Source organism: Numida meleagris, chromosome 4, assembly GCF_002078875.1.
Source record: "Numida meleagris isolate 19003 breed g44 Domestic line chromosome 4, NumMel1.0, whole genome shotgun sequence".
Classification (NCBI taxonomy): domain Eukaryota; kingdom Metazoa; phylum Chordata; class Aves; order Galliformes; family Numididae; genus Numida; species Numida meleagris.
In genome coordinates, this window is record NC_034412.1 from 92,169,174 (window position 1) to 92,192,091 (window position 22,918).

A 22,918-nucleotide genomic window follows, 5' to 3' on the forward strand; every position below is an offset into this window, starting at 1 on the left:
ATTTCTCCTCAGTGTCTTTATTTAAACAATCCTGAGAGTGCCATTCCCATAACATATGCACCAGCCAGTGAAAGAAAATCATTTATTTGAGTCTCATTTTAGGTTTGTGTGCTTGTGTTATTTTCTGAGTTTTGTTTTAGGTTTTGTTCATCTTTTTTTGTTTGTTTGTTTGTTTTAAATGCCTTCTTACCCCATTTGGATTTTAATTGCCCCCTGAGTAAGTCTGTATCTAAAAATTTCCATTAAATTTTCTGTAGCATAACTGGGACCTTGGATACCTTTCAGTTTATATGGTTCAATCAGAGATCTCAGAGATCCTGGCTCTGGGCATAATTAGATCTGCACCAAAAGCAGTTTTCAGGTTTAATAGTCAATTTTGCCTTCTAGGAAAGAGTCTGAATCATAGACTGTGCAGTCTCCCACATCCTAGCTGTTTTATTTGGAGGGGTGGGGTAAGGTAAATGATGCTCCATTTAAGTAAACGGATCTCTCTTATTACTAGCCTTTGTAATTATTTCTGTGGCACAGCTCTAATGGTTTTATTAAGCTATTATGCTTTAATGTTCATTCTGATTGATGATTGAATTACAAAATAGTGACACTGCTGTTGCACGAGAGAAAAAGTGCTTAGATGGTCATGCTGTAGTTTACAGGAAAAGCATTTTCTCAGCAGAGGCCTTCTGTAACTAGGTGTTTGTTGCTACTCATTCAGGCTACATTTTCCACAGTAATTTCAAAAAGTGCTGGTTCTCCTGTGGTTTGACATATCTGATTCTCCTATTTGGAATATGACTTTTTATTTTACTGGTGATGGAAGATGCTTATTGCCAGCACAAAAATGTTGAAATATGTTCCAGAAATGCTGAGGACAGAGTAATGGAAGGAGAAATCCATCGCTGAAACCCACACACCCTAGCTGTGCTAATGGAGGACTGATTACTGGAATATTTATGCAGAATGCCTACACCTCATGGACAGCATGTAAAACCGTGGCCTGTTGGTCTTCTTCCAAACTAAGGCAGGATCCAAAGCATTATTAATCTTAGTGGGAAGATACTGTAATTTTACTACCTTAATAATGTTAATGACAACCAACCAACCACACTGTAGCAGTAACCATAATGCCCTTAGACTCAGAACCTTTGTAGCACCAGGAAAAAAAAAAAAAAAAACAGTACTATTCTGCTGCTCTCTTTTCAGAAAAGAGAAGTAATTAAAAAAAAAAATCTTTCAATAAAAGGGGACTAAATGGAACATCTGAACTATTTAAGTTTTCAAGGGTGACATGGAGACTCTGTAGTCAGTGGTCTGGAGGAAGAAGAACTGCACCAGAACAGAGAATTTCTATAAGGAAGACCATACAATTAAAAGCATGATAAGGAACGCTACAATATGAAGAAGGTGTCTTTCAACAAGTAGAAGTTGTATTCAAAGTCAGAAAAGACTGTAAGCTCTAATGGTTTAAATCCAAAAGCATGACAGAGAAGTCAGAAAAGGAGGTTCAGGAACAACTCACAAAAGACAGAAAAAATAATAAATCTTTCTCTGAACAAATCAAGAGTCAGGAAGCCTGCAGGGGAGTTTGGCTGGTCTGTAAAACCAGTAGGCTTTTAGGATGCAGAAGGATCATCTGGAGAAGATACAACCACAGAAGAAATTACTGATTTGTGAATGCCATGGATGAGTTTGCCAAATTCCAATAATGGGAAACTTCTTTAAAGGGAGCAATTGGGAAGTCTCATCTCAAGGTGAAGTGGAAGTAGAAGAGCGCTCAGGTACTGACTTCTCTGACTTCTCACTTAAAAATACTTCGGTATCAGTAGGGACTGGAAGATTGCTCATATTTTTTAAAGGATTTTGGAGAAGATTTGGAAACCGTAGACGCAGAAGCCTGACATACTTACTAGACAAGTAAGCAGAAATCATGCTGAGGAGCAGAAGAGTCTTAGTGAGCACATGGAGAAGACACATTCGAGGGAGTCAGTATTGCTTTGGTAAAGAAAATGAGTGTCTCACAGATCTATCAACCTTCTTTGAAGAAGTCAAGCTCGGGGCTCAGCACTGATCAAAATGTAAACTGAGAACTGTTACAATTGTAAAAATTAGTGGGAGAAGGAAAGACCAAAACAGAAAGAAAGAATGTATACAATGTCATTGTATAAACCCCTGATGCATCTTGAATTCCTTGTGCAGTTGTAGTATCCCTGGCTTAGAAATAATATGGTTGACCTGGAAAAGACTCAAAACATTTAAGAGAATGAACAGAAGTAATAGGAGGGTTTCCAGATGAGCATGGCTAACTCAAATGGGTCGCTCCGGTCTGCAGTTGAGGGCAAGGAGTATCACAGTCTATAAAATCTTCAGTGGACCAGATGAGGAGCAGGAAACGAGGAGCATATCCAAGCTTATTGGATATGACATCTGAGGAACATCAAATGAAAGCAGAACTTGGAAGGCTCAGAATAAACAGAATGGGGTAATTCTTCACACAGCCTGTAGTTAAGCTGTGGGTATTTGTTGCTTCAGGTGTTGTGGATACCACAACTTTACATGGGCTTAAAAAGCAACTGAAAAATCATCAGAGACTCTTGCTCTAGTTCATCAAGTTCCTGGGAATGCATTTTGGGGAAATACTGAACGTGTTTGCCCTGTTCTTACACTCTTTCTGCTCCCATATTATCAGCTGCTGTCAGAACCTGCTGGGCTGGATGGAGCTTTGAGCTGACCCACTATTAGTTTTTATGTTCTAATGACTATTTTAACATAGTCGGCCTCATAATTTTACTTTTCAACCCTAGAATAGCCAGCTTTTATGATCTCCTGAAACCATTTCAGCTCACTAAATAAATGTATAGGGTTTCTGCACCTCGTTTTTGTCTTTGCCTTGATTCCTTCACTATTTCCTGTACCTCAGTATTATGTTTAAGCACAAATATGTTTTCAGCAGTGCCCGCTATTTTTGAAAAAACATCTCATTAAAAATCATTAATGTGTTCTTCCCAGAAGCATTAAAAACAAATTAATGCCTGTAGATGCACTGCTGCTCTTCCTTTCAGGGGAAGGCAGGTTGTGGGTGCAATCCTAAGTAGAGCCAGGATGGAAGGGGTGGTGTTATATGTGGTGAGCTTCTCTAGGGAAGAGAAACAGCATTGCATTGTGGACAAGTCAGATGTCAAAATGGATGGATACGAAGCAGTTTCTTATTCTTCAAACACTTAAGTTGTTATTGTGAATTGAGGGGAAACAGGACAGAAATATTCACACTTCACATTTGGACTGGTGCAGACTGGCTTAGGACTACTGGAGTAAAGAAGTGGAAAAACAAAGTTGTAACTTATAATGATGATAGACCAGATCCAATCTGTATCCTTTTGCACCTCTTTTTCCTAGAATAAACTATTTTCATTCCGTTCATATCACTGTAAGCCTATTAATAATTGTACAAAGCTTTAACAGCAGAGACTGTAATGTATATATTAATAATGCATTTGCAGAGAAAATATATTAATGCTTTTCTAAATGTTCAATTAAGTTATTGCCTAATGCCACAAAACGTTAGTAATAGAAAGCAAGTACAATCTTAAATCATTTTGTGAGACTGTAGATGCCTAGGAGAATTTTTGAATAGCACATGGAGGAAAGAAGTCTGAGAGGAGGAAAGCACCCAGTCTGCTGAGGAAGACAGCTCTGGGAGGCTGTAACAAGCAGAACCCCAAGGCTCTTGGCCTCAAGACTGCAGTCTGCCACTCCAGAGAATTCTGGATACTGTCACACCAGCCTGAGCCAGGAGCAAGTCTTTTCTGGCTTCTTTCTTCCCCTTTTTTCTCCCTTGTCCAAGACCCTCATGGAAACCTCCCTCAGGATGGCACGTTAAAGTGGAACTATAATCGAAAAATTGAAAACACCGAGTGAAAAGAGCAAGTGTATAGATTTGTTTAGTAAATTTACCTTTGGGTTTATGTAAATGCTATCTTTTTTACCTATTTTTATTCTATAACATTGCTAATTCCTATGCAGTTCCTTTAGCAAATATATTTAAAACCCAATAAAGATCACTGATTCAGTTTTTCTTTTTTTTCTCCTGTATTTTGCTTAGACAAATTAAAAGTTTTCATATGAATAAGCAATTTCGTTTGCTGGTTTAAATTCCAGCATAATTCCAGCATTGTGGTTTTGATTAGCCTATTTACTCAGCGTATCTGCTGCAACCTTTGGCATTGTTCTGAGGGAACCTAATAAAACATTTCACTGGAAATACATATACACCACAGACCACGCTATTTTTGTGCTATTTGCTATCAGTTAAGCAAACATTCCATTTTGTAGATAAACTATTCTGCAGATAAACTTAACTGACATACGGTAGGAATATGGGGCAATTGAAGTTAGAAGGAACCTTGGGAGATCTGTTCTCCAATCTTCTGCTCATAGCAGGGTCAGTTCTGAGGTCAGAACAGGTTGCTCAAGATGTTACTTTGTCAAGGCTTACAAACGTCGAAGGAATTTTCACATCCCTGGGCAGCCTGCTCCACTGTTTGGCTGTTGTCATGGTGAAAAGGTGTTCCTTTTATCTAGATAGAACCTTTCAAGTTTCAGTTGACCACAGTTGTCTCATCATCCCTCTTCTGTGCCCCCCCTGGTGAAGAGGCTGGCTCCCTCTTCTCAGTGATCTCCTGAACTGATACAAGGGGCTGCCATCAGATCTCCAGTCAGCCTCTCCTCTAGGCCAGACAAGCCCACGTTTCTCAGTATTTCCTCATGGAGCCCAGCCCCTAGCCATGATGATGACCCTCTCCAGAGGTCTGTTAAGTGCTGAGTAGATGGCTTTAGTCGATCTGTTAGTACAGCCCAAGAGGCTTTTTTGGCCTTCTTTGCTTCCTGAGCACACTGCTGGCTCATGGGCAGCCTGCCGTCTAGCAAGATCCAAAGTTCTCCTCAGGATAGCTGCTCCCCACCCTGTCATTCCCCAACCCTTAGCACTGTCAGAGGTGCTTCCTTCCCCACCGCAGGACTTTGCACATGTTCTTGTCAAAATGCATAAAGGTTCTGTTTAATTTTTTCCAACTTGGTAGATCTTTCTGCCCTGCCCTCACGCATATGTGCTGCTCCTTCCAACCTGGGGTGTCTCCTGCAGGCTCCATGAGAACGCACTTCATCTCCTCCTCCAGGTCATGGATAGCAATGGACAACATGGATAACGTTAAACAGAATGGGTCCCAGGATAGACCCCTGCAGTACCCCACTTGTTAGCACAACCCGTTAACCAGGTTCTTAGCCTGATCATCCAACCAAGCTCTTAACCATCTCATTGCCCACCCATGCAGACTATAACATTGTAACTTGGATACAAAAATATTGTTAGAGATGATGTTGAAAGCAAGCTGAAGTCAAGGTGAATAGGATGTGATGCTCTCCCCATACCCACAAATCCAGTCATCACTTTATCGTAGAATAGAATCAGGTTGATCAGGCACAATTTACCGTCAGTAAATCCAGACCTCTTGCCAGTCACTTTCTCCTTCACGTGTCTAGAAATGTGCACCAGGAGGACATGCTCCATGATTTTCCCAGGGTCTGAAGTGAGACTGACCTATTTGAATTCCCTAGTTTGATCTTTTGGCCTTTTTTCAAAAAGGGGTTTGGCACTTGTCTTTTTCCATTTGCCAGGGTCTTCCACCAATCTCCACGACCTTCTGAAGACAACAGAGGCCTTGTCAGGACATCAGGAAGCTCTCAGCACTGTGCATGCACCTTGTCAGGTCCCATGGACTTGAATAGGTCAAGTACAACCAATCCCCAACTTGACCTTCATTCACTGCCAGGTAAGTTACACCGTGCATACATTTAAATGAGACACATCAGTATTTTACAGATAACTCACAGCAAGGCAACGTTCATTTGTGCACGTGCTTGGCACGTAAAATACAGCCAATTTGGGGTGCCAACTTAGCAACGGAGAACTAAAGTCTTTATTGATTCAGCCTGCTGTAAACTGATGATAAATTACCATGCTGCTGAGAAAGCCACCTCTGTAATCTTCAGAGCACCTTTGCTTGAGGTAAACTGAATATGCAGTGGGTAAAAAAGCGGAGTGGAGGAGGGGAAGAAAAACCCTGCAGTAAAAAGGAACTGATTAGTGAGGGCTGTGACAGAAAGAAACCTATTGCCCTTCACTCTGCAGCTTCCAAGAGCACCTTCCTGGTACCTGGGCTGTATTCAAGACAAGCCAGAGAGCTGCAGTTAAAAAAATATACTTAGTGTGAGCAGCAGAATGGGAAACAGCAGCTAAGGCTGAGCTGGAGGATAGATGAAATAGAGAACTGCACTAAGGCTGCAAGGTACAAGCTGTAAGTCAGGCTGACATATTGGTAGAAGATGTCTTATAAAAGGGGAAAGTGCTTATTAGCCCATGCAGGCCCACACGGTTCCTCTTTGGGCTGGTAATATTTGGGAAACTGACTGGATGTGCGAGCTGTTGATTGCTTTATGGTGCGCTTTATCAGAAGTGTCCCTGCCTAATAGAAAAGCTTAAGTTAACTCTGTTATCATAACAGGGCAGCAGTGCTACAGCTGCTGATCTCCAGCCACATCTGCAGGCACATCCCAGGGCCCTGCCCTGGAGTCAAAGTCTAAGGCTTTGCTTTGGGAGGAGGAGGATTTTTGTTAATGCGAGACACTGAGTGGTGACCGCTGACCTCCAGATAACCAAACACACCCAAACATTTCTGTTTGTACTGCTATGTGTTGTATTTTCTCTCTGGTTTTTTTTTTTTTTTTTTTTTTTTTTTTGTGAGCTTAATGGAGCAATGAGGAGGAAGAAGGCTGATTTAAAGTTGCCTGACAGATGCAAGAGCAATTACCAGAGCCCATCAAGGCTTTTCTCATCTGAGGAAAGCACGAAGAGCGTTTTTTGACAATGTGCCATAGGCAGACACGGTCCTGCTTAATGTTACTGTGTGAATAAATACTGCCTGGCCGTATCATGAGTTTATACAGGGATTTGAGGATCTGCTGAGGATCTGCCATCTAAGAGTTTCTTTTACTTTTCTGAACGGCATAACAAATTAAATAAAGTCCGCTCTCCGCAGCACACAGCTTTATTGTGCCATAATAGGAAATAGAGTAGGACGACACAGTTAAAAACCTTGATAAAAAACAACAGGCAAGATGGAGGCCGTGCAGGGGACAGATTGGGGCTGAGCCAGAACAGCCAGTTTTCATACTGGGGAGACGTGGGGCTGCTTGCTGGTGCCAGAAGGACACCAGCTCTGAGCAGTTTTGACACATCTCACATACAGAAGGTAAAAGTCTCACAGGTGATCTCTCCTCTCTAAGAAAAAGTGTTTTCTCAAAAATTTGCCCCAGAAAATGTCTGTTCCTCTGCCCCCATGCAAAGTCCAGTAGGACAGCAGGGTCTGGCCCCACCACACATGGTGGCTGTGTGCCTCTGTTGCCATTGCAGGGCCAGATGTGTCCCTCACACAGCATCAGAGCACCTCTGAGCAGCCACAGAGCATCTCCTGCTTCCTTTTGTTCTTATCCCTGATTGCCAGGATTAGGTTTTCTTTGAGGAGTACTCATCAAAAGGAGGCCAGCCCAAGTCATTGCTAAACCAGATACTTTGGATACAAAGAGAAAACTTGCCTTCCACTTTTTCCTCTGTAAATCCATGCAGATATTACAACTGACAGGAGGTTGTAGCAAGGTGGGGGTTGGCCTCTTCTCCCACAGGTAAGCAGTAAGACGAGAGGTAACGACCTCAAGTTGTGCCAGGGGAGGTTCAGGTTGGATAGTAGGAAAAATTTCTTCTCCAAAAGAGTGGTGATGCATTGGCACAGGCTGCCCAGGGAGGTGATGGAGTCACCATCCCTGCAGGTGTTCAAGAACCATGTACATGTGGCACTGAAGGACACGGGTTAGTGGGCATGGTAGGGATGGGGTGGGTTTGGACTAGATCTTAGAAGTCTTTTCCAACCTTAATGATTGTGATTTTATAAGAGCCCATGGGTGCCCATGCGTTGCCCTAATGCCACAGAGGCAGGAGGCAGAGGTGTGCTTGTAGAGCTGGGAGCCCAGCAGCACTTTCACATCCCACTTTGGATGCTGGACTCACCTGCCAGCCTCTTCACAGCAGAAAGACCACCAACATTTCCTGCACATGGAGAATGTCTTATCTTGACAGGAGAAATAAAGCTGCTCTTCCTAGAAATGTACAAATGTTAAATCACGCTCGCTTGCTAATATTGCTGAAGTCTTGCCAGAGAACAAAAGAGAAACCTGGGCCAAGATAAATCAATGCTGACAACAGGGAACATTGCTTGCCAGCTCGAAACCAAGTGCCCTGAGCCAACGCATGCCATTTCTACCCTCCCAGGTGCTGCCAAATGACTTGCTTAAGATGTGGTATTTCAGGTTGAGAACCCAAAATGATGTGTTTTTGACATTGTGATAGATTTATAGAGAATTCTTCCTGTGAAAGTGTGCAAACTGAATGCTCTGTTGCAGAATTGCTTGGAGGTGTGTTTGGATTTTCTCCATGCTTTGGATGCTAAGAGTGTTGTGACATGTCTTTATTTTGACTTAAATTTGCATTGTCTTTTCTCTCTATTTTTGTTTGCATTTCATTTGTGTTTCTGTTGGGAAAAAAAAAAAGCATATTTGGAATGTGTGTCAGTTTCTAAACACTCTCTTTGTAATGAAATATATTGTAATATTTTTCGCCAGTGCACAGTCTTGAAATTGAAGGCAATTCATCCACTCTGTCTTGAAGGGGAGGAGGGAAAGATTAAGAGTCATAAAGGAAAGTAGTAAAGACATCATTCACTATGGCTGCTTTAAGCTCCCCTTTCCAGACTTCACTCTTCTTCCTTAATGGCATTTCATCTCAAGATTTAGGTAGATACAACCTGACTGTTTCCAGAAGACTCTTGGGTTCTGCATTTTTCTGCCCACTCCTCAGCAAACCCTTACTCCTAGTGCAATTTTGGGACACTGTAGCATCTCTGAGCTGCAGGTTCTCTTCCACACCCCCCTGGCACCTCCCACAAGAGGTTTTCCTGTGCTGGTGTCCCCTGTTGCCACATGTGAACGTGACAGCTGTTGTGGGAGCCCCACCAAAATATTGCTTTGCTTTGCTGAGAGCCACGTGCTTTGCAGATGGAAGAGGATTTCAGTGCATCCCTTGTAACTTGTCAGGGCTGCCCTTTCCTGTCCTACATTGCTGCACCAAGACTGTGGGAAGGCCCAGGGCTTTTCCTACCTTTTCCTTTCTCTTTTTTCTTTTCTTTCCCCCCCTCTTCATCAGCACTAATTCCTTTTCCCTCTCTTATTCTTTCTCTCCAAACTGCTGTGCCCCTGCTCTGGTGACGCCACATCTGTGCTCGCAGCACTCTCTTCCCTTGCAAGCTCAGCAGAGCCAGGGCATTCCTCTCTTCAGGAAGCAGCCTGAGGTTAACCCAAGTCTATTTTATTTTTAGCTGAGACTTTAACTGGCCGTGAATCCATGCACTGAGAATGCCACCAGGAAGAGAGGTCTCTCCAAAACCTGTGGGAAATCTTGAGGTGGAAGAGGAGCTGATTGCTTGAATTTCCCCATGCTTCTGCCTCTGGACAGGGGTTCAGGTCACTCACCAGAAGGTTGCTGTGCACCTCTGAAAGCAAGGCAGCGAGCTCTGTTGGTAGGGCTTTGCAGATGTCAGTCTGGCTTCTGGTGTTATCATCATGCACAAACATCATAACTCCTTTCATCGGGGGTTTGAATTCTTCTGCTTGGTGGTTTGTTTGCTTCGCAGAAGCATCCTACCAGGAAAAGCCACAAATATTTTAGTATAAACGTGCTCATATCATTACATTTAATTTCTCTCCCCAAATGGAAATGCACTTATATCACTATTAAATACTTACCGCTTTAAAATTTACTAGTTTAAAAGCATTAGAGATAAAGCAGTGCATTAACAAGTGAGAGGATGGAAATGGCTTCAAAGGAAACACAGTATTTGCTGTTATCGTCAGTTTCTGTTCAACAGTGAACACCGTGCTCTGAGGACATTCATCGCCACTGTGACCACAGGGGCCAGGCTCAGTCTTGGGCTTCTGTACTCAAAAGCTGAGTGTTTTCTGTGACCTTTCTGTTGATTTGAAAGATGAGTGGGATGAGTCTCCCACAGTGTTTGCTGGAGCATCTTTGCCCAGTGGTACCTACACTTGCTGTGGTTATGCTGACAGACATTTCTGCCTATAATGAAAATCCACTGTAAGACTCGTTGGAAACATCCCCAGTGATTTTAGGAGCTGCTTGATCATAGAATCATTTGAATTGGAAGGAACCCTTTAAAGGTCATCTAGTCCAGCTACCCTGCAATCAACAGGGGCACCTACAGCTCGATCAGAGTGCTGAGTCTTGTTCGAGTGGAGTCATGGATGATTGTGGGGCTCCTTCCTACTGCCAGTGTAGGGTTCCCTCGCCCTACATTGCTATGTGACAGCACGTGAATCCTACCTTAAATGCACCCATTTCTTCTGGCTGCCATATCAGGAATCCCTGAGTGCCTGACTCAGATATCCCCATTGGAGATGGGGTCAGGTGAACCTCAGGGGAAACCAGCGTCACGTTTCAGATAAACAAGGTCAGGCAGGCAGATACACAGGCCTTGCCATCAGCTAAGCTGAACAATATTAAAAGACTAGAAAGAAGGCAAGAAAACAAAAAACCTGATTTAATTAGGCATGACAACCCCTGATGGTTATGAACGGGGATCTGCAGAACTGGAGACCAAAAAAATGTGATGTTTCATATGACTCACAGAGGAACACCATAGTGACTCACCTGTTTGTGGCTTTTCTTCAGCAGCAGCAGCAGCACACAGAAGTGATTAATCTGATTTCTCATGACATAGTCTGTTTGCAAACCACACAGATGAGCCACAGAACAGGGACAATTTAAATCAGACTGGGTAGAGGCTATAAACTTTGCTGATAACATGGCTGTTTTCACTGGTACTATAGTTGTTTTCTCAATGAATTGCCTTCGTATGTATGTTTGTCTGATCATTTACATTGCGTTGGGGAGGGTAAGCATTTTATTGCTTCTGATAAAAGTTATGGAGAATAAGGTGGATAACTATCTTGAAAAATGAGGTCTTTGGCTTTCTGCTAAATTAATATTACTACTATTTAATTAGCAGTGAGAAGTCCAAGGTTGGTGCACTTGCCCCAGCCTTCTTTACTTTTTGCTAATGAAAAATCAGGCTTTTAATAGAGCAGCTTCTAAAAACTCTGCTAAAGGTGTAATTACTGCACAGGCACCCTCAGCCCTTTCATTCTATACTTGGAAATGACACAATGCAATGTTCCTTCTGTGTAGAGGCAAAGGTGGAACGATGAGGTTTTGGCACAGAAGTTTAATGTCAGCTCAGAGACAATGGGAAGAAAAACCAACTGATGCCAGACCAATAACCAATATCTGTAACGATTGCTGCAAATAATCTTCCACCCATCTGCCTTCTCTGAGCAATGCAGCTGAAGGGGATCCAAAAGCAAACAGTTAACACAGTGCCAGGTTCCATGCCAGCCTGGGTCTGGTCCTGTGTAGAAGTGACATCTGCCCTGTTTCCTGGCACTCAATGCCTGCTCTTGCTGCTCGACAGGGCCGTGGTTTTCGTCCTTGTTCTGGACCAGTCTCAGGCCATGGGCACTGCTCAGCACCTGGAAGTCCTCAGCTTCACAGCCCCTGCATGCAGAAGGTGCAGGCTGGGTAACAAGGGCTTGCTGTTGATACATGTCTTTGTTCTAGAGCTTTAAGAACTGCAACTCCATCTTCCTTTTAGCCACAAATGAGTACAATTTGCTTTGCAGTAAATCTGCCATAGCTATTTACTAGGCAAAGGATATCTAAAAAAAGGCAAAAATCAAGTTTAAGCTTGTTACACACCAGTAATGCGCTAAAAAAACTGTTTTCACCCCATATCCTGTTGGGTGATGTTTTTTCAACCAACTGATAGCAAACTGTGATAGGACCAGTGCCATGCACCTGCAACTGTTTACTTCAAATAACACTGCTAAAACCATTTGCAACCACAAGACTCAGCCAGGAGGGCAATTTGGCATCCAATACAGATGATCATTGCTTTAGATTTACTTTCATCTGGTGCTCTATATCAATGTCAAGGGCAAAGCATTCTCCTCCCAGTGCTGTAGCTGACCATCCCCTTCTCATCCCCTCCCTTGATTACAAAAACTGAGCGCTCAGTGCTGGTCTGCAGGAAGGTTAGAGCAAGGTGCTGCATCCCTGCAGGCAGGTGCCTCCGCAGGAAATCTAGTTTGTTCTCTCTCCATCTCCTCAACACTTGAAAATTATACTAAAAACAGTTCAAGAATTGGCCTTATCTTTATTAAGAGTTCATTTTGTTCAGACTTGGCAAGTAGGAGGCACATGGAGATCTCTGATGTTTAATTTGGAATCATAGAAATATCTGTGTTGGAAAAGACCTTCAAGACCACCAAGTCCAACCACCAAACTGACCACCAGAATCCCATCAACAAATTATGTCCCTCAGTGCCACATCTACACACATCCCAAATTCCTCCAGGGATGGGGAAAAGGATAGATGCTGGGCAATCAAATAAAATCAAATACGCCTGAGGAAGAATCCCCTTTGGCAGGTGATAGACCTTGGAAAAGGACACGTAGAGCACTACAGGAAGGCAAATCTTGTTCTTGCATAAACTTCTACTGAGTCTGGCCACCTTTCAAGTCTCTGGCAGTGCTTGAAGAATGTGTAAGATTTCAGCATATGATGAAGACAAGAAATCTCACCTTCCTGACGCTATTTTAGTTCCTCTTCAAAGTTTGGCAGCTCTCCTCCTGTTCTGCTGCCATGTTTGTGTCTCCTACATTAATCATACTGCTTCCAGGCCTGCACAGCACAGCTGGTTCTGGCATGCCCAGACCACCATGCAAGCCTGGCCCCCAGCAGCTTTCCAGCCATGTCTTTAGGCTGCTTCATTTCATAGAATCATAGAATTACGGAATCACCAAGGTTGGAAAAGACCCCCAAGATCAGACAGTCCAACCATCCACTACCACCACAGTATTTCCCCCCACATTTGTCTTGCTGTAGAACTGATGCAAGACACAGCTCTGATAGAAAGTGTTTACTTTATTCTTCCTGCTTTGGCTGTAGACCTGGAGCACTGAGCAACTTGTCTTACCGCTGCATCACTGTTCCTTAAATCCCCCATCCCCAAGCTGCATTTTGGCGACTAGAGTATCTCGCTGCCATCTCTGCATCCCCAGGTCATGTTCACAGACAATCAACAACACTGCTCCAGAACTTGTTTTCTCTGTAGCACGACCTTGTTTAACTTAACATGTAGTGTCCTGATGCTGTTTCTGATGGCAAAGTAGAACAATGCTTATCCTCATCACCCCAGTCTAAAAGAAGCTGCTGATGCTTAACTTCCCCCAACACTCTTGTCTCCTAAAGCACCTTCTTCCAGCCTGGTTTCTATCACATTCACAGAATCATGCAATCATAGAATACCCCAAATTAACAGGGACCCACAGGAATGAGTGTTATTATCTCAGCAAGTTTCTTGCTTCAGCTTGTTGGATCATAATACCTTACCTACTGCCCCACTGACTCATCACCATGCGCATGGGATGCAGGCTTGTGCTCACTGTATTTTTCCATCTGGATGCTTTCCTATAGAGATCAGCAGGAGATGTGTGCCTATCTGGCTTGCAGGCTGCCTATGAGTGCCCCAATGCCATCTCACATCTGCTCCTCACTCACTGCTTCTGCTTCACCACAGGAGACTCTTGGAGCTGCATCTGTGCATCTTTGGCCTTCTAGCAAATCTATTCTGGTTGCGTTCCTCAAGGCTTCACCACTTCTCCTTCTCCCTTGGATTTATGTTTCTCTTCCTGTTTTCTGTGAGAGCAAGACCATACTTTGCTGGAGGAAGGATTTGAGGGGCCTAGGGGCAGTGCCCATAGGGACAAGCTGGAGGAGAACTCAGATTGTAAAAGGAAGCCTGAGGAATCAAGTGGTGGAGCTGCCATTTGCAGAGGGGTAGAATGCCACAGCACTTGATCTTCCCAAAACTCACCCCTCAGAAAATGTACTTGGCTCCTTTTTAACCAAGTCTTAATAGTTCGGAAAGCACCTCTCTGTCCTGCCCATTTCCCTTCACACAGATAATTTTGTTTTTCTGTATTCTTTAACAGCAGCAAGCACTAGTCATGGATGGTAACACTGCTTACAGTGCTTGAAAAGCTGACATGCCTTCACAGATAGAAAAAAGAACGAAAAACAAGCAAAACCCAAACTAACGTGCTCTTCATAAGAGGCCGAAGAGGCAGCGTGAGCTGAAGCCAGACTAATTCCGATGAGAAACTCAACTGATGTTTGCATCTATAGCCACATGTCTGCGGGTACTTTGTGCCAATGTGTTCTTCTGAGGTCTTCAGATGAAGACATGCTCTCTGGAAGAAGCGTTGTAGTAAACTGCCTGCTGCCCTCTTCCCTTGGGGTACAGTGGCTTCTCCAGCATGACGTGACATGTCAGACATCTATCACATGCATCCACGGCCTCAAGTTGCGGCATTCTCATCAGAACATTCAACTGGTGGTCACATATGGTGTCCTCGTGGGATGGGAGCACATCAAGTCACAAGCTGGGGCAGAAAACGTGCAAGATCCTCTGAAAGGGGAGATCAGCACGACCAATTTACTTGAACAAAAGTAGTGGGTGAAGTGTAGGTGGAACAAAATGAGATGCAGTGGTTTGTGATGTCCTGGAAGTCATTGGCACTTCTGGCCTAAACAGCTTGAGTTTATGAATCGACATTAAGCATATATTATTGGGTGACCTTTGTTGAGGGTTGGCTACATGAAGGTATGCACTAGGTGGAATTTCTTTTGCCTGAAGTGATACACACCTGCCCTACAAGTGTGTGTAACTTGTCTTAACTTTCTTAAATTGGGTTAGCTTCTCTCCGCAAATTACTAAATTCTAGTGTAATTGATTTAAGGAAGGGTTAAATTGGGTTAAGTACATATCCATTATGTGCTCTTAATGCTTTAATTAGGTCAATTTAAAATCAATTTAGAAAACTTGCCCCGGCTGGTTTAGCTATTATAGATGAGAATCTAGATACGGTGAAAGAGCAAAATAATTCATTGAGTCAACAATTCCTCATTTTTTTATGACAAGACATCGGATCTCTCTGGCCAAATTTATAGTTTTGGTAAGTCCAGCTCTGCTGGAACATGCCCGTTTGCTGGGGGGAAACTTAGTGCCGGCATAGGCTGCCCAGGGAATTGGTGGGTGCCCCATCCCTGGAGGCGTTCAAAGCCAGGTTGGATGGGGCCCTGGGCAGCTGGGTGGCAACCCACCAGATATCCCTCGCTGGAAGGGACCTACAAGGATTACCAAGTCCAGCTCCTGGCATAGAAGACAAGGCTAAAGGACTCAGGGGGATCATCTGTCCCACCTCCAGACTCAAGTCAATCTTGACTGCGGTGATGGCATTTCTGACACAAGGTATAGGTAGGGCTCAATCTGTTGGGAAGGAGGTGAAGGTAATGGGGAGGAGAAGTCGGGAGGACAACCAGGCAGAAACGCTGGGGCTCCTGCAGTACATCCTCCAGCAACATCAGCCAAAGTACTGAAAAAAGAAAGAGAGAAAATTCTGAAATAACCTCAATCTGCACAAAATGAATTTTCATTCCACTGCTGGACTTTAAAACCCTTGAGTTCTTCTTCCCAGGAGCTTGCTGGCATTTGGCTGAGTGAGAGGAGATGCATCCCTCGTGCCTCCAAGACGAGGATTAGTTTCTTACTGAAGGGATTTGCTCGGCATTGCTGCAAGTGTGTATGGTGCACACTATGTCCCTCAGGACTTCAAGGGCTTTTTTTTGTGGTGGGGCGAGGGGCAGGCCTGGCTTTTGCTTTGTACATCACAGCATGGAGAGTTCAGGTCCTTGTCACCACTGCAATGCAGAAGAGCAATATTATCAACTGTAAATCCTTGTAGTCACGTATTGAGCAAGTCAGTATTGCCCTGAACCGGTTAACCATGCCCACAACAAGAAATTACAACAAAACAATGGAAAATCAGTCTGGTAACTCAGAAGCCCAGATTCTAGGAGCAATAAGCAAGAGAATCAGGCACAAGGATTTACTCTGGAGACTCCCTAAAAGCAGTTACACTGGGTTGGGACAAAAATCTCAGCCCAAGGCTGCTCTTCAACCAAGTCCCAGCTGCTTAGAATATTTCTGAATGATGAGGAAAAGGAATGGGAAGAAAGAATGGGAATTCACTCATCCCACACCTGGAGCAGGGGAATGAAGAGGCCATCCCCTGAGCATCAGCCTCTCCACAGCTGCCGTCTGACCCAGACACTCCAACCTTTCCTGAAATCCCTCCTTTGGAAGCCAGCCCCGTCCCGGGGTTGAGGGCTGAAGCCACGCTGATAGAGGAAGCCAGCATTTCCCAGGTCAAACTTTGCATCATTTTCCAGGCATGTGCTTCTCTGCTGAAAGCAGGTACTCTGGAGAAGGCTTTTTTTTTTCCTAATAGATAGTCAGTAATTAATTTGCTTAACTCAGAATTGCGGTATTTTTGAATTCTCAGCCAAGTTAGCATTTGGGAAGGAGTACTTCTTTGGGGTTTTTATCTCTCCTCTCTCAGTGGCTGCAGCAACCCTCAGCCAAACTCCCTGTCTGCAACATTTAAACCTCTTCATAAATCACACTTCACATCACTGGGATGCATCTTCTCCATCACCAGGCTCTTGGCTTTTAACCATTTGCAGCAGAGCCAGAAGAGCTGCAGCGCCGGCGTCTCAGCAGAAAGCCTTGCTCTGTCCATTTGTCTGTCTGGACATGAACACAACTGCACGTGCAGGGCTGTGGGGACGTGGGTCTGCGATGCCTCCCCGAGTGCTTATTCACAGCCCCACAAAAGTTCACGGCAGACACGGCCGCCGCTCTCACTGCACGCACTGTCGGCCTGGTAGAGCATGCGGGCAAATCTCAAGCTGGTTGTTTGCAGGGATTGTTGCTGTCGTTCTGCAAAGAGATTGCTGCAGTTAACTTCTGCACTCCTAGCCGGGCTAAAGTGGATTTGTTTGTGTTCAAACATGCGCGCTCACAGCTGCGCAGTTTGTTCAAAACTGGGTCAGTGGGTCCAGCACTTCTCACTTGGTCACTGGGAATACGATTTGCACCGAAGTGTTTCCTGAAAGGGTGAAGTGAGACATCACCTCCTCCCCTGCGGGGGATGAAAACATATATCCTGCCAAATGTTATAGACAGAACACGCTGGTGATAACTGCTAGGCTTCTTCTTACACGAAGGGACCAAATCACAAATACAAATCTATTTTAAAAAATAAAAGGGGGGGGGGGGGGGGGAGGAGCCATGAGAAAGCAGCATTTAGATTTGATATAAGGAGGAAATTCTTCACTACGAGGGCTGGCACAGAGAGCTGTGGGTGCCCCAGTCCTGGAGGTGCTCAAGGCCGGGTTGCATGGGCCCTGGGCAGCCTGCTCCAATGGAAAGCATCTCTGCCTGTGGCAGAGGGCTGGAGCCTGGTGGTCTTTAAAATCCCTTCCAACCCAAGACATTCTGTGATTCTATGATTCCTTCCATTCCTCCATCTGTATCTTTTTCCATTTTCCTAGCTCTCTACTACTAAAAAAAAAAGTGTTTCTTTACTTTTAGTATTAGTTATCCCAGGTAACTGTAGCCTGATACTACCCGACACTATAACATTTTCTACAAGCAACACACAGGGAGTTCGCTTTGATTTCTGTGTCCAGTGACCTGAGTTCAGCTGTTGAAGTCCTTACGTGCAATCGTAACAGTAAGAAACTTCCTCCTCCTTTAGGAACAAAACTGAGTATTTTCAATCATTCAAACCTCAGAGAGAAAACACCCATCACCACATGACAAAAATCCACGACAGTTATCACTACTGTGGCTTCTTAACAGGAGGGAAGTGATCACAGACAGAAAACCAAAGGCCTTGCCATGCCGGATGCAGATTTAAAAAACTGCCATTCCTTTGTCACCCAAAGATTTTGGGCTCGCTGTGATTTCACACTGAGAGACTGATCTGTCTCTGTGGTTTGATGAAGCCACACAGTTCAAACCTGCACCCATATTCTCCACTGTTGTCATCAAAGAGGCAGGGGAAATACGTGTGAGTTCACAATTCAACCTAGGGAATCCCCATTAGAAGACCAAAAAATCCGAAGTTAAAATAGTTAATGAGGCTCTAGCACTCAGCTGGGTACAAGTGGGACCCTCACCTCCACAGATGTGATGCTTGCTCCCAGCGTCATAGCTTGGCTCCATCAGTACCCCATCAACAAGCCATACCTGCTCCAGCATTGCCAAAGCCCAACCTGCATTTGAAAACCATTTTACTAAGCCATTCCGATTGGATATGAGGAGAAATTTCTTCTCTGAAAGAGGGGTGATGCATTGGCACAGGCTGCCCAGGGAGGTGGTGGAGTCACTGTCCCTGGAGGTGTTCAAGAAAAGGGTCAATGTGGCACTGAGGGACGTGGATAGTGGGCATGGTGGGGATGTGTTAGGGTTGGACTTGGTGATCTTAGAGGTCTTTTCCAACTTTAATGATTCTATGACTTTATGTGCAAAAGCCTCAAGATGGTTTGTGCTCAGCATAAAGGTTGTTCCTATTTCTTGGGCAATACTCAAAAGGAAGAGCATGCACCTGGCTGTGAGGGCGGCCCAGCCGGCAGCCAGCCTGGGGGACACGGCTGCATCTCTGCATGGTGAGACTCCTGAGCTGCAGAGAGAGCAGCACAGCACACACAGTCTGCTGTGATTTTGTCACAGAACCAGCGGATAGCTGGTTTGGAAGGGAACTCTGGGTCCCTCTGGCCCATCCTTGCCCCAGCAGGGACACCTTGAGCAGGCTGTCCAGACCCACATCCAGGCAGCTTTAGGATGGGATGTCCTAAAGAGGACATGGAGGAGACCCCACACCTCTCTGGTCCCTGTGCCAGCGCTCCTGCACCGCCCAGCACAGCAATGCTGCCTGATCCCCTGTTCCATCAGCACCCATGTGCGCTGTGCACCACCCAAGCTCACGGTTTGCATCCCACGGGGATTTTTTGCTGTGGGGGAGAGGTGGGTTGGGTTTCTGCACCGGAGTCACCAGCTGAAACCGAGTGAAAAAAACAGAGAATTCATCGAAGCCACATCTTGCAGAGTGGCAGCAGCCCAGCTTTAAGGGATGGTAGGTGTACGGATGGCTCTGATGAGTCTGCCAGCAATCCACACCAGCGCCTGATGAAACCTCCAAATATTCCTCTGCTCCTTTCCCTCAGGGGCTTGGTAGCTTCCTGGGTATTTTGTCTTTCGAAAGGTTTCGCGTGAGGAGTAATTGCCTGTAAAACACTAATGAGACCAAGTGTAATTGATGTCTGGGAATTGGATTAAACCTCTTCAGTGCTTCATCACACCTCTCGCTCCTGGAAGGGGGATTATCTGGCAGATGGAAACCACATTCAGATGGGCTGCTTGCTTCCCAAACACACGCTTCTTCTTGTTAGGCTGAACAGAGCAGGAGGAGACCGAAGTCTGCGGGATGTTGAAGCACAGACTGCCACAAACATGCCCGAGTTCTCCTCCACGCCGTCAAGGTTTGCAGAAATAGCATCACACAAGCTCAGGGGTTTCCAGCCTCAAATTAAAAGGGAATTGCGAGCAGCAAAGAGGCAGGGACAATGGTTTGTTACGCTCCAGATTCTCTTTAGATCCACCATCTCAGGACTGCGACAATTCCCAGTGGCCAGAAGGCAGGAAGAGAACCGGGAACCCTCGCACTGAAAGCACAGATGGTGTTTACAGCTGGTGAAAGAGCTTCTGTGCTAGGAAACATTCCCTCCTCCTTGGAGCAGCACAGCAGAGGACTTGTGCATGACAAAGACAGAAATGGTTGTGGCCTCGTCTGTCTTAATAGGACAATATAGTAGGCACCGCTTGGACAGACTCATCCCAGCCGTAATTCTTTTCTTGCCAAGCTGAGCAAAACAAAGGATGACTGTGGTTTGCGGAGTGCTAAAATGAGTGCTGACTCAAAAGCGCCGGCCAGCAATTTGCAGGGCTCTCCGAGTTTAACCAGAACAGCGTGTCGTGTTTCTGAGGTGACCAGAACCGAGGCAGAATGGGCAGCACGTGCCGTCAGGAAGAAGCAGGCTCATTAGCCCTTACGTAGGAGCACCGGCTTCTGCTGGCAAGCGTTACAGCGCGCTGCAAAGCATTAAAGGATCATCTGCATCTACCCCCGTGTGCATGAGGAGGGATGGGATCCGTCTGAGATCACATGAGACATCTGTGTTTGAGCCGGGAACAGAGCCCAGATCTTGTGAGCGTTACGGACATTTGCTCTGAGCACACAGCTTCTCCTTCCACTGCGTCTGGGCAGCTTGGAGCTGCTCCTGCTTCATCGCCTCCCAGCAGCCCATAGCAAAGCCAGAGTGGAACCGGAGGCTCTCTGCTCTCCAGCTAACCAGGAGCAGCCGCTGAACGCTGGAGTGAGAAAACAGCATTTCATTTGTAGTGACACTGCTGCTATTGAGAAAAAAAAAAAACAACCCAACAAACGTGGTGCAAATCACAGCCCAGAAACAGTGGCTAAGAGCTCGCCATGGTCGTACCCAGCACAGCCCTTTGCCACGCTTTCGGGTCATGCACAGAGGTAACCACCCCTCGGCTGGCACATTTCTGTCTCTGCACACGGGCATACTTAAGAAGTCATTTTCTTCCCCGGTGCGTGGAAGGGTCAATTGCAGTGTATTTTTCTGACACGGTGGAAAAAAGCCTGGCAGTGAGAGAGTAACCTTCGCCCCCCATTAAAGATACTAAAACCAGCTCTAATGGGAGTGCCAGGATAGCACTTGTCCTTTCCCCTCCTTTTTTCTCCCAGTGTTTAACTCAGCACATGCATCCAGCATTTCTCGGCCTGTTGTCCCCAGCAGCTGCTGTAATACAGCACCCAACATCTTCCCACCTAAATTCGTACCAGTTTTAATTACACGAGGTCTGATAACCCTATTTCTGAGATCTCTGGGTGAGATCTTGCTAGGAAACCAGAGCTGTGCCGCAGAGCTGATGCAGTGGGGATGGCACGTGCAGGATGTTTCAGTATCTGAATGGGGGCTACGAGAGAGACAGGCTCTTTAGCAGGGTCTCTTGTGACAGGACAAAGGGAAATGGTTTTGAACGAAAAAGAGGGGAGATTTAGATTGGATATAAGGAAAAAGTTCTTTACAATAAGGGTGGTGAGGCACTGACACAGGCTGCCCAGAGAGGTGGTGGGTGTCCTGCCCCTAAAGACACTCAAGGTCAGGCTGGATGGGCTCTGAGTACCTGGTGGAGCTGTGGGTGCCCCTGTTCATTGCAGGGGAGTTAGACCAGATGGCCTTTATGGGTCCCTTCCAACTCAACCAATCCTAAGATCTTTGTGGGCCCCTTCCAGCTGGGATATCCTGTGACTCCACGATTTCATTACCTCCTACGTGTGATACCCAAGCGTGAACAATATCACAGTCCCTGTGACAAGGGTGAGCTCAGAGCCCATCCCTGCAGGTGCAAGATGAGCACTGCGACTTCCCGAAACAATCCCTTCTGCAAATACCCTGCAATAGCTAGAGCAGCTTTTGGCTCTTGCAGGGGGATTTCTGACCCATTACTTCAAAAATGCTTTGCATCGGTTTTCCAGGAGGGACAGAAGGGCAAGCTCTATTTTTCAAAGTGACTCAAGCCCTAGGAGCATTACAACCGTCACAAGTTTTCCTTATTTAATTGTATGTGGATGTTTTCCAGATGATTTAGTAGGCAGTAAATAAACTCTCTCATCTCCACAGCACTCCTCCACAGACTGAAGCCGGATTTAGAACATAATTCTAGGGGAAACAATTATAAAGATATAGATATGTCAAAGAGAATGGAGGATGTTGAAAAATGGCTGCTGTTTCTGTTTCATGCTAGCACAAACCTTTTCGTATATAAGATCACTTCCAAAATGCTGTTTTTTTAAGTACCTCCCCTGCACTGAGGATCAAATGAAATCTTTTGCTTGATGGTAAACAAGACGTCTGGTTTCGCTGCACTGGGAACACTGGTGTCTGCCTCTGGGGTTTGTCTGGGTTTGGTTTTTCTTAGCTGCACAGCCCAGCAAGGACTTTGGTGCTAGACCACGGGGAGATGATTTGGCTCAGTGAGACCTCAAGGGTCGAAGGAGAAGCAGAAGAGGGAAAGGCTCTGCCCCACGCTTTTAGCGCGGCCTATGAAGTTTACAGCTGGAGCTCTCCAAAAGTTCTCAGCCAGCGGCCTGGTTGCTGGTTTGGCATCGAAATGGATGTGGAGCACTCCTGAGGGCACGAGTGCTCCCAGACGAATGAAGATGAGCGGCTCAGACAACGAGCTCACATGCTTGCTGTGAGCTCACATGCTGGCTGTACCCAAAGTGACCGAGCCGAAACAGAGCCTGGTGGGTGGAGGAGCGGAGGCATCAGCATCTCAGAACAGCTGCTTCAGCAATGCTCTTCCAACCGGAGCCCTGGCCTGACCCCAAACCGTGAGGCAAAACACAAAAGCTGCTGCATGAGCTTCAGTCCTGCATTCATCCCATGCCAAGCAGCAGAGAAGAGCTCGCCCAGAGGGTTACATGGCGATGACTTCAGCTGTCAGCTTCGTGTTTGCTCACTGCCCCAGCCCCTGGGCAGGGCGGCAGGAAGAGCCGCGGCATTTCCCTTGGGAGGGCTGCAATAGCTGGGAAGCGCACGGACCTGCTCGGCTTTTCTGAACCACGGGGGTGAGAACCATTTCTGACCTCACACCCTGCTGGGTCCCATCCGCTCTTGGAAGAGCTGAC

At 45.6% G+C, this 22,918-nt stretch overlaps 1 long non-coding RNA gene across 2 annotated transcripts in view; it reads left to right on the plus strand.

Moving 5' to 3' along the window:
* The window catches only part of LOC110398713, a 37,969-nt gene that overhangs the window by 10,270 nt on the left and 4,781 nt on the right, over positions 1 to 22,918 (plus strand). The window contains exons 2-3 of one of the 2 annotated variants that reach the window (XR_002438571.1): positions 5,668 to 5,822; positions 14,228 to 17,562. This is a non-coding gene — a long non-coding RNA (uncharacterized LOC110398713). Of the gene's footprint in view, positions 1 to 5,667; positions 5,823 to 14,227; positions 17,563 to 22,918 lie in introns of those variants that run through there. The other variant, XR_002438570.1, reaches the window with a different exon arrangement.